The sequence below is a fragment of the Lytechinus pictus genome, chromosome 14, assembly GCF_037042905.1.
Source record: "Lytechinus pictus isolate F3 Inbred chromosome 14, Lp3.0, whole genome shotgun sequence".
Taxonomy (NCBI): domain Eukaryota; kingdom Metazoa; phylum Echinodermata; class Echinoidea; order Temnopleuroida; family Toxopneustidae; genus Lytechinus; species Lytechinus pictus.
In genome coordinates this window covers 21,247,718-21,264,030 of record NC_087258.1, presented here as the reverse complement: position 1 = coordinate 21,264,030, position 16,313 = coordinate 21,247,718, and the positions used below count along the sequence as shown (strand labels likewise).

Here is a 16,313-nt window from a genome sequence, read left to right as displayed (position 1 = left end):
CCAGGTAAGGTGCCAGGTAAGGCGAATAATAATAATAATAATAGCTGGATTTATAAAGCGCTTTTTGCCAGAGGATACACAGCGCTGCTATTATTACTCCGGCTTAAGCTCGAGCTACCATCACCGGCGCTCAGTGCATGCAAGGAATTACTCCTGCCGGGTACCCATTCACCTCACCCGGGTCGAGTGCAGCACAGTGTGGATACATCTCTTGCTGAAGGAAAACATGCCATGTCTGGGATTCGAACCCACGACCCTCTGTTCCAAAGGCGAGAAACCACTAGACCACGACGCACCCATATAATATAAAAGTAATAATAATAATAACATGGTGGTGATTTTTTTTACCTGATTGCTAAGAAAGCATGAATGCTTGTAAGCAAGCAACCAGAGGACCGACGGCTTAAGGTCCCCTCCGAAGGACCTGGTACTGAGGATTAATGCCTTACCAAAGGGCACTAGCGCACCAAGTGGGAATCGAACCCGGGTCACCGGAATACGAGTCCCACGCTCTACCGACTGAGCTATCGCGCCTCCTCATAGAACATTAAGATTGTTTTTCTTTTCAGGTTGAGTGGACTTTTGTCATGACCTAACACACATTACCATGATCATCATAGGAACTGGAAGCATCGCCAGGGTTATGTGTCAGGTTTCGTTCTGTTTGGTTTTCCAATCAAAATACAGTATTGCAATAAAAACAAGGCAAAAGCGATTTTGTGTCTCGCCCACTCGTGAAAATATCCAGAAATATCATGATTTGCGAGGGCACGCAACAGAATATTGTATCGAAACTTCATTGTGAAAATGACTGGGATGGAACAACTCTTGTCATAAGAGTCTTCACATAAACTTTAGTGTTGACTTCAAAATGAACTTTGACCATACCATTTGACCTCCCAACACAATAGCATACAGGACTCCCCCAAGTCCATTTACCATCCAAGTTTGGTTGAAAAGTGCCTTACGTTTGCGGAGTCAAGTGTCATTAGAGAGTCTTGCATGTAAACTTTAACGTTGACCTGAAAATGACCTTTGACCTTACCATGTGACCTTCGACTGCAGGATAACATGCAGGTCGCCTAAGTACATCTACCATCCAAGTTTGGTTAAAAAGTGACTTTCGGTTGCGGAGTTAGGTGTCATAAGAGAGTATTGCATGTAAACTTTAACGTTGACCTGAAAATGACCTTTGACCTTACCATGTGACCCCCGACTGCAGCATAAAATGCAGGTCCCCTAAGTCCATCTACCATCCAAGTTTGGTTGAAAAGTGACTTACGGTTGCGGAGTTAGGTGCCATAAGAGTGTCTTGCATGTAAACTTTAACGTTGACCTGAACATGACCTTTGACCTTACAATGTGACCCCCGACTGCAGCATAACATGCAGGTCCCCCAAGTCCATCTACCATCCAAGTTTGGTTGAAAAGTGACCTACGGTTGCGGAGTTAGGTGTCATAAGAGAGTCTTGCATGTAAACTTTAACGTTGACCTGAAAATGACCTTTGACCTCCCCATGTGACCTCCGACTGCAGCCTAACATGCAGGTCCCCCAAGTTCGGTTGAAAAGTGACTTACGGTTGCGGGTTTATGTGACATAAGGTTTGTGACGGACGGACGACATTTGGATCCCTAAGTCTCGCCTTCACCTCTTGCGGGCGAGACAAAAAGTAGTAAATGCTCTCATCCCATGCACCTCCACTAAAAAAAACGCCGAAAAAAAAAAAATCGAAAAAAAATATGTGAAACACAACAAACATTCGACATGTTCGAAGGTATATCGCTTGATTACACAAAAATGTGAAGCATTTATCCTGGAGGGTGCGAAAATTAGAAAACAGATTATCACCCGCTAACTATACTTCTTTTGAACTTTATAATGTGAAATATGTTTATTTTCTCCTTGTCATGTGCAAAAGTACGAAAGACCATTAGTGCCACGGAGAAAAAAAAAACACTATTTCTACTAATCTGTTATAACAGATTACGGTATTTCTACTAATCTGTTTAAACAGATTATAATCTGTTATAACAGATTACGGTATTTCTACTAATCTGTTATAACAGATTACGGTATTTCTACTAATCTGTTTAAACAGATTATAATCTGTTATAACAGATTACGGTATTTCTACTAATCTGTTTAAACAGATTATAATCTGTTATAACAGATTACGGTATTTCTACTAATCTGTTATAACAGATTACGGTATTTCTACTAATCTGTTTAAACAGATTATAATCTGTTATAACAGATTACGGTATTTCTACTAATCTGTTTAAACAGATTATAATCTGTTATAACAGATTACGGTATTTCTACTAATCTGTTATAACAGATTACGGTATTTCTACTAATCTGTTTAAACAGATTATAATCTGTTATAACAGATTACGGTATTTCTACTAATCTGTTATAACAGATTACGGTATTTCTACTAATCTGTTTAAACAGATTATAATCTGTTATAACAGATTACGGTATTTCTACTAATCTGTTATAACAGATTACGGTATTTCTACTAAACTGTTATAACAGATTACGGTATTTCTACTAATAACGCCCGACCAATAAGGATTTTGAAGATAGCGGACTATAAATCATTATATTTTGCGTACCGTGTCTAAAAAAGCACGAACTGAAATTGAAATTATATTAAAAGATATCAATTATCTATTGAAGTCAAAACTAAAAAACTTAAAAACATCTATTAACCATTAGTAATAATATAAGAATAATAAAACTCTCAGTGCAGATTGGTGGTTGCGGGAGCCGGATTAGGGGCGCGCATGGATGACAACGTAACAAAAAAGGTTATTTTCCTTTTTTTATCTTTATATGCCCACAATGCAAAAACAAGGATAAAAAACACCTAGAACATGGCCCATCAGTTGGAGTTAATAGTGTGTGTGTTTGGATGGGGGAGGTGACAGACACAGATTTTGTTCTCTTCAGTGAATGAGGATTTTTTTTTTTTGGGGGGGGGGGTCTAGTTGTTGTTTTTTGCAGGCGTAACCGTTAGTCAAAAATTATTATGGGTCACGGAGGGGGGGGGGGGCATAACATGGCATAAAAGACACTATTCCCAATATATGTCATTCGATATGTTTTGTTTCGATCAAAGAAAAATATTAATTTTGGCGGGATTTTGCGATTTTCGCCTATTTCCTGGAATAAGAGTTAGATCGAGTGTTCCAGCATGGGACCTACGGCAGGTGAAAGGGGAATATCTGGGCTTTCAGAAAACGCCAATCACTATTCCCAATATATGTCATTCGATATATTTCCGCCAATTCTTAGTATTTGTCTGAAGATTCGAATTATTCACGATAAACATCCTTTGACGAGGTCACGCCATTCATCACCTCAAACGGTAAAGTATCGGTGATAATTATTCCGCAAGTAAAATAGTTCCAATAGCATTTTTATTTTTCACCTCATTTTTACAAATTTAATTGAAATGATAGCCCATCCTGTTGAATCACTGTAATTTGCCGAATCATATGGATGCCTATTGTCAATTTGATATATTTAATTAATAAAACTGGAAATGGGTTGGGTCGAATGAATATCCTTTGCATTTCTTTTGTAATGAGTCTGGTATTTCCAGTCGTATTCTGCCACAGTATTACTGTTTAACACTTTGTTGTTGTTCTGTTTTACAACTATTAAGATAATATTTGACGTTGACATCGGGCGTTGACACTGTCATAATCGCTTTAAGAATTTTATTTTAATTTCCTTTATATTTTCATATTAAAAAATAATAATGCAATGATAAAGAAAAACATTTTTTATATGGGTTTTATCAAATTTCAGTCTCTGTTTTATATTTCGACATTGAGAGGGGGGGGGGGGTGATCGAGGCCATTTAACCACATATACAATTCAAATATTCACTTATCGGGGCGTGTTTTGAAACCGAAATCAAGATTAGGTTCAAAAGAAAATAATGTGATGTTGACAAACCATAGAGATGCACGTAAATGCTTATATCTTCCCCTCTCTCCCTCTTTGTCATGTTAGTTTAATCTGCGCAAACTTCCTGTTGAACGTAGTATCCTCATTGTTACACATCCATAATGATTAAGATTAACAGGTGGAATTCGGGTAGTTGAATAATATTAAGAAATTCGTGCTTTATTTCTAGCCCCATTATATCACATCAAATCCTTCAATCCTACATCCTAATCTATATCGCTAGGTAGAAATACAATTTCCCTTTTGTTTGCACCATTTCGGAGACGCAATACTCATTTTTTTCCAGTCGCTATTTTCATTTTTATTGGTCGAACGCTAGTGGTCGACAGTTTCAACGAGCGTGTGCGGGTGACGTCATCACAGCCACTATAGCGGAAGTTAAGTGACAAAAGAAGGTCGTATCTTGTTGATCTGTAATCTGTTATAACAGATTATAATCTGTTTAAACAGATTAGTAGAAATACCGTAATCTGTTATAACAGATTATAATCTGTTTAAACAGATTAGTAGAAATACCGTAATCTGTTATAACAGATTAGTAGAAATACCGTAATCTGTTATAACAGATTATAATCTGTTTAAACAGATTAGTAGAAATACCGTAATCTGTTATAACAGATTATAATCTGTTTAAACAGATTAGTAGAAATACCGTAATCTGTTATAACAGATTATAATCTGTTTAAACAGATTAGTAGAAATACCGTAATCTGTTATAACAGATTAGTAGAAATACCGTAATCTGTTATAACAGATTATAATCTGTTTAAACAGATTAGTAGAAATACCGTAATCTGTTATAACAGATTATAATCTGTTTAAACAGATTAGTAGAAATACCGTAATCTGTTATAACAGATTAGTAGAAATAGTGTTTTTTTTTCTCCGTGGCACTAATGGTCTTTCGTACTACGTTACGGGGTTCGATCATGATAACATTCTATATTTATACAGTGCGTCCCATAAAAAACGAAACCGAGATTTATCGATGATTTATCATGCCTTATTCGCAAATATAATAGACAAATTACCTATCATAATAACACCAGAGAAGTATTGAAACAACACCAGTTTGGAATCAAACCGACGCTGTTTTAATACTGATTGGTGTTGTACAAACACCTATCTGGTGTTAGACTAATACTGAAATCGGTGTTGTTTAACACTTCTCTGGTGTGGACATATATAGATTCCGGGCTGGTGTTAAATCAACACCGGAGTTTTTGCAGTGTAGATTGGCCTCGATAGGTCTTTGGCCTTTGCTAATCCCCTACATCCACTGCATGTTGGTTCTATACTCCTTCTATTTGTCATTATATTGATTTGTTTGTGTATTGATGGTTCTTTGTATTGTTGATATGATATTGTATATTGTACATTGTACATTTGTAATGCTTGTGAATAAAGTGAATTGAAAATTGAATTGAAAACAATACATAAATCGAAAACAACTTCAATACATGAATACATGTTATAACAAACCCCCCAAACAGAGAGGAAATACGCTCATCGCTCTGCCGATCGTTACTTTTCTAGGATATGTAGGGTGGTCTGAAACCCGAAGATATGAGGCGCCGATTGTACCAATATTATATAGAACAATTATTTGTTATATAATCATTATTCATTAAATAATAACTATTATTCATATATAATTTACATTTTATTTGTAAATAATTACTATTATATAAAATAACATTTCTAATTATTTATATATAATTCCAAGTAATACTTCATTATTTGTAAAAAATAATAGTTCGACATTCCATTATTTATAAATAATGATTATTTGTTTTTCATTATTTATAAATAATGATTATTTGATTTTCATTATTTATAAATAATGATTATTTGTTTTCATTATTTATAAATAATGATTATTTGTTTTTCATCATTTATAAATAATTTTTATTTGTTTGTCATTATTTATAAATAATGATTATTTGTTTTTCATTATTTATAAATAATGATTATTTGTTTTTCATTATTTATAAATAATTTTTATTTGTTTTTCATTATTTATAAATAATGGAATGTCGAACTATTATTATTTACAAATAATGAAGTATTACTTGGAATTATATATAAATAATTAGAAATGTTATTTTATATAATAGTAATTATTTACAAATAAAATGTAAATTATATATAAATAATAGTTATTATTTAATAAATAATGATTATATAACAAATAATTGTTCTATATAATATTGGTACAATCGGCGCCTCATACGAAGAACATTATATCAAGTACTTCATAAAAAGCGATGCATGGCTAAAAGAACTTCCTTTATTATAATTATTTTTTTCATATCTTTATTTAATTATCTATTTTGTATTGCTGTTTGCTTTTGGCCCATATAGACTTAAGTGTTATACTTTTTTTTTTCTTTTGGAGTGGTCCACTCCATTTTTCCAACATATCTTGCATATTGTTATTATCAAATTGGAAATATTATCTTCTGCATCAGGTGTATATTCTTTATATTTGGTTTATTTGAATATTTATGTCATTTATATTTTCTGATGTTATGTTTTACTTATTGTAATTATTGCATTGTAAATTTTGTTGGAAAAATGAATAAATAAATGAATGAATGAATGAATGAATGTGTTTTTTGTCGTAATTTAATCGACAACAAAAGATACAGTTGATTATTTATCAGGGTAAGTGCCAGTGGGGGTACTGCAGTTCATTGCAGTTCACTGCAGTGTGGAAGCCCCGTGGTGTAGCGGTTCTTACTCTCGCCTTGTAATCAGAGGGTCGTGTGTTCGAATCCCACCATGGCCTAGCGTCCTTTGGCAAGGCGTCAATCCACAATTAGCCACTCTCCACCCAGGTGTTAAATGGGTACCCGGTAGGATGCGAAAGCCTATGTAGTATGCCTAGCAATTGAGTCTTAGAACTCTTGTTGGAATGCTCCCCAGGGAGTGGAGAAGGTGCATACATTGTATGCGGGCATGCAAGGATCCGATGACCGGGGTAATAATATATATGTAAAGCGCTTAGAGATGTCGTTCCGATGTGTTAAGCGCTATATAAATGCGGAATATTATTATTATTATTATTGCAGCAGTGGTGTGATTAACCGAAATATATGTTCTTCTGACTTGATTAGATCCTATATAGGCCTATTGCGTAACCATAATAATATTATTCATATTAACAATGACCATGACGATATCAATAATGGAAAACATTGATAATAAAACAATCACATTAAAGATATGAATATACTATGTTTTTTATTCCACTCTAAAACCATGGCGGGAGGGGGGTTGTACACAGTTTTCCCCCACCCGGCGGAAAGTTGGAGGGGTATTAGTTCCCTATATACCCCCCGCAACCCCATCCCCGCTGTCTACTTCCTTAGATGTATCATGTATAGTATGATAGAGCTCATGAAGCGATCAAGGCGGTAATTGTCTGTGTCTTTAATATACATAAATTGTATTGAAATAAATCTATTCTTAGAAAAAATATTATGATCACGTGTTACATTGCGCAAAAGTATATGTTTTCCTTTGTGATTTTCTTGTCTTCTATCCTATCTCAACTCTCTTGATAAGTTATAGATTTGTTTAATGAATTTCAAAACGTGTATTACCATTATCATCACCTTTTTTGTATTTTTGTATAACTTTCGCTGTTGTCTTTCTTTGTTTCAAATAATTTATAAATGCTTGAAATTGTACTGTCTTTGAACGAGTTAAAATATTCCCATTCCTTTTCTTTTCTCTGGCTCTCTGCATAGTCTCAGTGCACATTCGTATGTAACATCTAATTAAAAAAAATATATAGCCCCGTATTCTGAAGTCTGGTTTAACTTAGACCACGGTCTAACTCTGTGCTAAAATTATGGGGAGCCAAAAGTTCAAAAATCTGTTTATATAGTATATTTCTCATGTTTAGTATTTTGTTTCCTTTTGCTTTCATAATGAAGAAACATACTTCAGTTATCATTCCCAGACAATTAATAAATTGAATGTGTACTGTTATGGATTTTTGCTCCATTTGGCTCTCCATATTTAAACCACAACTTTAAACCAAGGTTTAATTTAAACCTGAGTTCAGAATACGGGCCTATTGTTTAATTCGTTCAGATATAGATCAGTGTCGATCTGGCGCTGCTCGGTGGCTACCGGGCCAGCCAAAAGCAATTGGGCAAAATGAATTTTCGGAGGATTTCTATTTCTTATTTCTTTTCCGAACTATAAAATATGGTTTTCGGTTATTTCGGTTACTACTTTTATTTAACTTCTTATCTTACAATTTTTGTTTCCATATTCATGTAATTAAGAAATTATCAGCATGATTACTTTGTAGTTTTTGTTTTTTATGACGAAGTTTTTGCAATAGGCCGAGAAAAATTAATGAATAAAAAAAAAATGATGTGAATTTTAAAATATTGCACTTACCACTTGTGTCTGGTTTAATTGGGGACAACATGAGCCCAAACAAGAATTCACAGGATATATTTTTTTTTGCTAATTATTTCACTATAATTATAAATTTCCACGACTATCTGGTCATAATGTACACCATTAAAGGAGAATGAAACCCTTGAAACCAGCTGAATCCATATCAAAGAGAAAAATCAAAACATATTGTTGAAAGTTTGAGGAAGATTGAATGAATAATAAGAAAGTTATGAGCATTTGAATGTCGAGATCACTAATGCCATGTAGATCCTCCCATTGGCAATGCGACCAAGATCTGTTATGTCACACACGTACAACTCCCTCATTACTTTAGTACTTATTTCACTTATATTCTCACTTTTATAAAGTCTATCACAAGTTGAGGTGTTCTCTTTATGAGAGGACAAGTACAGAGGTTTCACAACATTATATCATTGATGAATCGTTTGTCATATGATTAGAATGAGCAAAAAGAGATGTTTTGGGGTATATTTTCAGTGTCCAAAAGGGGAGAGTTGTTCATCTGTGACATCATAGATCTTGGTCGCATTGCCAATGGGAGGATCTCCATAGCATTAGTGATCTCGACATTCAAATGCTCATAACTCTTCTATTGCTAGTCCTATTTTACTCAAACTCTTGTTGATCTTATTTTTTATTTTTCTGCTTTCACAAAAGCTAACTTGCTCCAAGAGTTTCATTCTCCTTTAAGGCACATAATAATTAAAAAACCTAGACTATCATGATCTTAAATTTTAACGTGTGAAGTGTTCGTCTCATATTATTAGTATCAAAATATAGAGGATTAATTGAATTTTATGATGATTTAAATAAAAATCAAAGTTAAGTTTCCTTTGAAGAAAAAGACACGGGAATCCCAGTTTTCCCTTTCCGGGACGCACTGTATATACTATAAAGATGTCACACTGAACGGGATCGGGAGAAAACGGGGATGATGCTTTAAACACTGTATCACCCATCTAGCTGCATGACTTGGATGGATATTAAATGATAAAGGTTAATGGACTGAGTTTACCATCTTATCGCAATAAATCATATCATTTTGATAGCTGATCAACACTGAATTAAAGATGGGGATAGAGAAGGGGGGGGGGACTTTGACCCAAATGAATTTTCAAGACCAAGGGGACATAAAGCTTTTTTTATCAATGTAACTTTTGTTTGATAATTTGTAAAATTGTTAATTATATTTGATTATAATCCTTTATGTTTGGATTTGAAATCAATCAAATACACTTAAAACTAAAAAGTGAAACAGAAAGAAAAGGTGTAAGTAATGATAATTCTTCCTATATGTAAAAATATATCTCAGGATAAGGTATAGTTGTATTACAATTTCATTTATCTGCTCGTTCACTTCTCTCGGTCGCAGCTTTTTTTTTATCTTTTACCCCGTACGCCATGTCCAGCCCCCTCATTTTTTGTTGGCTCATTCCGCCATTGATGGCTGATCAGGTCGATGCGGATTGTTCCTTTTCAAAGATCTTACTACTTGATGATACACAGCCTATATAGTCAAATATGCTGAAATCAAAATAATTAAGTACGAAAAAGATAAAAAATATAATTTAGATGTCTTGTAAATGCTTTAGCGGTATTGACTCTCGCCTTGTAATTAGAAAGACATGTATTCGAATCCCAGAGCCCTTTTGCAAGGCATCGGTCCTCATTTTGCTACTTCCCACTCGCTCAAGAGGTAAGTGGGTATACGTTGTAGGATGCGAAAGCCAATATGATACGCCTATTGAGTTTAAAGTTTAAATAAAACATCTCTTCAAAAAATAAACACCTTAAAGGACAAGCCCACCCCAACAAAAAGTTGATTTGAATAAAAAAGAGAAAAATCCAACAAGCATAACACTGAAAAATTTCATCAAAATCGGATGTAAAATAAGAAAGTTATGACATTTTATAGTTCGCTTAATTTAACAAAACAATTATACGCACATCCTGGTCGGTATGCAAATGAGCAGATTGATGACGTCATCCAATCACTATTTTCTATTATGATTAAAAAAATAATATATATATTCCAATTTTCTCCTTATTGGCAAGTGAAATAAGTCCGGATTTAGCATTGTTTAATAATATGTGTTTTAATAAAGTTGGTCCTTATTGTCAACATTTTTAATCTGTAAAAAATGAAATATTTATACGAAACAAAAGAAATAGTGAGTGAGGGACATCATCAACTGTCTCATTTACTTATCACTGAGTTGCGCATATCACTATTGTGTGACAAAAATAAGTGAAACTTTAAAATGTTATAACTGTCTTATTTTACATCCGATTTTGATTAAATTTTCAGCAATATGCTAGTTTGATTCTTTATTTATACAAAAAAATGTTTTGCCATTTACAGCGCGCTTTGTATTCTTTGGGGAAAGCGCTATACATATACATGTAAATCAAGTCATTATTATTTTAGTGTGTTTCCAAAGGGAGTGGAGCAAATGCATTCACTGTGCACAGTAAAAAAAAAAAAAAAAAAAAAAAAGAGAGAAAGCTGTTTACAATTTTCACACAACACTGTTATGTGTATGAACTTAACAGTAGTTGTTTAACTGTTCAAACATGTGTTTAAAATCTTAAACAAAGAAGTTTATGTTTCAAATATTACTTCAATCTTCAATAAATTAAGCATAGATTTTTAAACTGTAAAAAAACTCCTGTAAAGATTATATAGTAAATAGCGCTGCATAAATTATATATTAAACAGCGTTTTTTCTTCTTTTTTTTACTGTGTGTTCTGGAAGGCAAAAATCCGACGACCGGTGCAATTACATTGGTAAACTACAGCGGAGACGTTGTCCCTATGTATCAAAGGGGTACTCCGGGCTGAAAATAATTAGATATAAATCAATAGAGTAAAATTCACCGAGCAAAATGCTGAGAATTTCATCACAATCCGATAATAAGTAATAAAGTTATCGAATTATAAAATTTAACATTTTTTGGTAAAAACAATTATATGCACATCGTCATGAATCATGTGGGCTGATAATGTCACATCCCCCTTTCCCTTTTTTATATGTTATTACATGAAATCATTATTATTCCATATTTTCATACATGAGTGTACGATACGTCTCCCTTATATAATAAATCAGTTATATCAAAAGAATATCAAATTATCAATAAATAAATCGTCAATAATTATCAAATTATCAATAAATAAATTGTCAATAATTATCAATAAATAAATTGTAAATCCACATTTCTTTATGACAACATTTGAATGAATATAATTTCATACAACAAAATACAAAAGAACAGGTGGGAATATGACATAGTCAGTTTGCTCATGATTGAATACATTGAAAACATGCATAGAACTGTTATATTGAAACAATGAAAATCTTTAAAATCTCATAACTTGTTATTCCTTGCCCGATTTTGAAGAAAAAAAATCAGTGTTGTGTTTGCTGCTTATCTTTATCTGTTCAAATCATTTTCAGCCTGAAGTACACTTTTAAGTGCTATCAAAGAGATATACTGTTATTATCAAAAAGATATTTACATGAGTACTTTTGACTTACCTTGTCGACTCAAAGATGAGCTGGCAGAACTCAAAATATGAAATTATTATGATCTGGAGATAAGAGATGGAGAGAGTAAAATTGAGGATTCTTGTCTTGAGCGAAGAATCAACCCTTGAATGTGCGGAATCGGTCGTCAGAGTTGATTTATATGAAGCTTATTTCGACTGAGCCACGACGCATGCGTGGGCTCTGATGAACTTTTGGTGCAACAAAAAGAAAGAAAATTATGTGTAACCCCCCCCCCCCTCCTTACTGTCTTGCCCTTTTCCCGTTATACAACTCCAACTCATACTTTCCATCCTCCTGCTGGTTTATGTCAGGGGCGGTACCATATTTTGATAGGGATTCAAGATGTAGGCCTATTTTATTCAATTATTGCAGCTCGAAGACTGAATTGCCATTGAATTCACATGCAGCGGAGACAAAAAACATAATAAATTGCACATTATGATTTCACTTGAACTACAAGAAAAATACATGTTTTTTTAATAATAATTCCAATTCAAAATAATAATTCAAATTTACAAAATCAATTCCAATTAGCAATTCTAATTTCAATAAATAATAATTATTAACAATGATAATTATAATAATAGGAATAATTCAAGTAGACAATACAAAATATATTTTATAATATTGCGAGTAAAATCGGGATAAGCGTGATGATGGTTAGATGGTTAGAACATGTGGGGGGGGGGGATAAGATACCAAAGTGTTGATAAGCAGGTCATTAACTGATGTCCAAGTAAATGGTTTTTTTTTTTTCAACGGAAGAATAAGCAGTGTTTGTTGAATTGAATGAATAAATGAGGAATTAATATGATTTCAATATCGACGATTATAAAATTACACTGTACGGGTCGGAGGCGGGGGGGGGGGGGGGGGTTAAGACAGCCTAACGGTGGCGTCATATTTGTTTATAATTACTTATATGGGTATCTATAGGTTTGCGCTGCCCAGACCTCTCCTTTTGCTCTCTTCGTTCTCTTCCTCATTTTGTTATTTCCTTTTCATCTCTTTTTTTTTCCTTTCCTCCTCTTTTTTCACCGCTTTAAAAATCATAGTGGTGTTTGCTCCCTTACCCCTTTCTGTGAGGAACCGCCCCTGAGCCATTCAATGCACTGACGTAAATCCTTGCGTCACGTCGGGGGGGGGGGGGTGAACAATAGATCCCCCCCCCCCTTGAACAACAGGCAAGGGTTTACGCCAGTGATTCAAAGACGGTGAATAGCGTGATCCATCCGTTAGTTTTTAGATTATGAAATTGTATTTGCAGTGATTCTCCATATTGACACTGGTTATTGTTTTTTTTTTTTATACGAAAAGCAAAACCAAACCTAACAAAATAGAGTAGCAGTTCTTATTGCGTGTATAATCGCTAAACACAATCATCATTAATTTGCAACTCTTGAGATCGTTAAAACGTGCTCTTCAAATAAGTCGAAGCAATGTGCTTGGGCAGCTCTTTTTATTTTTGATATGTTGTGAAAGAAATGAATCAGTGATCTGATTGAATTAATGTGAATGCATTTATCATCAAAAAGCTGATTCGCCCCCCCCCCAAAAGAAAAAAGAGAGAGAATCTACATTTCATTATATTTGATAAAGTTGTATAGAATATCATTACCTTTTCATTTGTATAGGCCGGATTTCTATTTTTAGATTTTGTAGGGAATAGAAGCATAAAGATACTCCCCTTCGTCCGCGTATGGAGCCATGATCGCTTGCATGATTTTGGGGGCTTTTTTCACATGACTAGACGGTTGTGTTTATCGGGAAACTTTAACACGATTAAATACACGAATGAGTAATCGGTTTACATGGCTGTTTTTTTCGTATAGACAGAATTAAGACGAGGGCGGAGGGGGGGGGGGTGATCTTTTTACATATGTAGCCTTTCGTTGCCAATCAAATTTGTCTATTTTCATTTATTTGATACAAGATACTGAATGTAACTCACTCTTTGTATCTACACGAATTTTATGAAGATATAGGCTTACCTTTAATATTAATCTGAGATGGGCATTCTTTTCTAAAACGAACCAGATATTGTACATGATTTTTGCTGAATTATCAGAACAAATAAGCTTCTTAGAAAGATGTTTTCCCCCCATCCAGCGCTATATCTCACCTCCTCTTTTCTACCCCTGCATTTCTACTCACCCCCCCCCCCCACCCCACCGCCATCATCCTCTCTTTTGCAAGGGAACATGTGCTCATTTGTCCTTTTCCAACTTGATTGACCTTTAGAAACTTAGCTTTGCAGCTTCTTCAAGCAAATAACGCGATCATCCTCATGCAGCCACTATATATATCTAGTCATATTGGAAAAGTTTAGAAAAGAGCTCATTTCGGTTGAAGTCAAAGATTTGCATTATCATTTCATTTCAATGTGAAATAGCGATACAAAATGCAATATATTGAATAAACGTCGATAAATTTATTTCCCCCAATACAGATTCTGTTTGTATTTTTGTTTACCCGGAAGTTACGTCTTTCTTCCGGCGCTGAACTTCAACAAGAAAACGGAATCTTCGCAATCTTCGCGTCCTTATATGTAATGTACCATCATTGCTTACGGCAAGCATGAAGAAGACGTTGATACAATCTATTAATCGGATTGATGATATAAGTATAGTATTTATTTTATGAAGGAGAATGGTGGAAATCAAATGACAGGGAGATGGGTGCAGTTCAGTTCCTATAAGAGATCGGTAAACAGACGCCGAGGTTTTATCATTATCATCGAGGGTTCAAGGTTTACCCGTCATCGTTCCTTCTTTATTTTTTAAGTTTTTGGAAGAGAGATGAAATTAAACAGAATATTACAATAGACTGCACGTACGGCGCAGTACTGAGAAACCGCCTGATGGAGGCGAAAATACCTACTTAGGTCTGATAATCTTCTTGGTTGTGGAGGAAAACAAATACATTCTTATGGAATTACCAGTTAGATGAGTCGTATTCAGGAACTGAAGAATATCAGACAGTTTGTCGACACTTCCCGCGGGAAAAAATATTAGGCCTTTATTTAGTTTTCAAATAAATGTCAATGTAATATGTTCAATAGTCAATTATACACCCGAGGGGGAATGGTCTTGCCTAAAGTATGAACGCTAAACTGCTAAAAACACTTATTGTTCAAACTTGCGGGAATAACTTTTTGCCTTGTCTATCTATCCGTCTCAATCAAGTCGACGATGAAATAATTATGCACGGGAATCTATTTAAAGTGACTAACTGAAATATAATTTAGGTAAGTATACCGATCAATGAATATCCTGTGTCATGTAATAAGAAATATAGTGATTAAAATGATGATGGTGATGATGGTGATGAAGATGATGATGATGATGATGATGGTTGTGATGATGAGGGTGGTGTGATGATGATAATGATGATGAAGGTGCTGATGATGATGATGACGACGATAATGATGATGATGATAATGATGATGATAATGATGATGATGATGATGATAAGGATAATGATGATGATGGTGGTGTTGATGGTGTTGATGATGATGATGGTGATGATGGTGATGATGACGACGATAATGATAATGATGATGATGATGATGACGATGATGATGATTGTGATGATGAGGGTAGTGATGATGATAATGATGACGATGGTGTTGATGAGGATGAGGATGATGTTGATGAGGATGAGGATGATGATGATGGTGATGATGGTGTTGATGATGAAGATAATGATGATGATGTTGGTGATGATGGTGTTGATGATGATGATGATCATGATGATGGTTGTGATGATAATTGTGATGATGAGGGCGGAGATGATGATAATAATGACGATGGTGATGATGGTGATGATGATGTTGATGAGGATGATGATAATGATAATAATGGTGTTGATGATGATCATGATGACGGTTATAATGATAGTGGTTGTGACGGTGATGATAACGCTCTTTAATACACACAACCTGAACCATAATAGTAATAATATTAAAATACGGTTAACATAAAATAATGACAATAGTACAAAATAAACAATAATGAAAATATAGTTTAAGACTTTCGTGTAACAATGACGTATCCTACTCAGGGGCAGTGGAAAGGTTTGGGGGAGCTGACTATGCAAACAAAATCACAATTAGATGGTAATTTTTACGTTTTTGTACACGGTTTTGGATAAAAGTGGGGGACTGAAGCCCCACAAGCTCCCTATTGCGGTCCCTGCCAGTGCATGTAGATAGCGTTTCAAAAAAAAAAAGGAGAAAACCCGATTACGGAGATGAATGTCACATGAGTCATTATTAGGTTTTAATACAAATTTGATTTTGAATTTTTGAATGATCGATTTATTCTTCTTTGGGCGG

The 16,313-nt window shown here is 34.3% G+C and overlaps 1 pseudogene; it reads left to right on the top strand.

Annotated features, from left to right (window-relative positions):
• The first annotated feature begins 15,281 nt into the window (after positions 1 to 15,281).
• Positions 15,282 to 15,907, top strand: LOC135156594 (prostatic spermine-binding protein-like; annotated as a pseudogene).
• Positions 15,908 to 16,313: the final 406 nt, after the last annotated feature.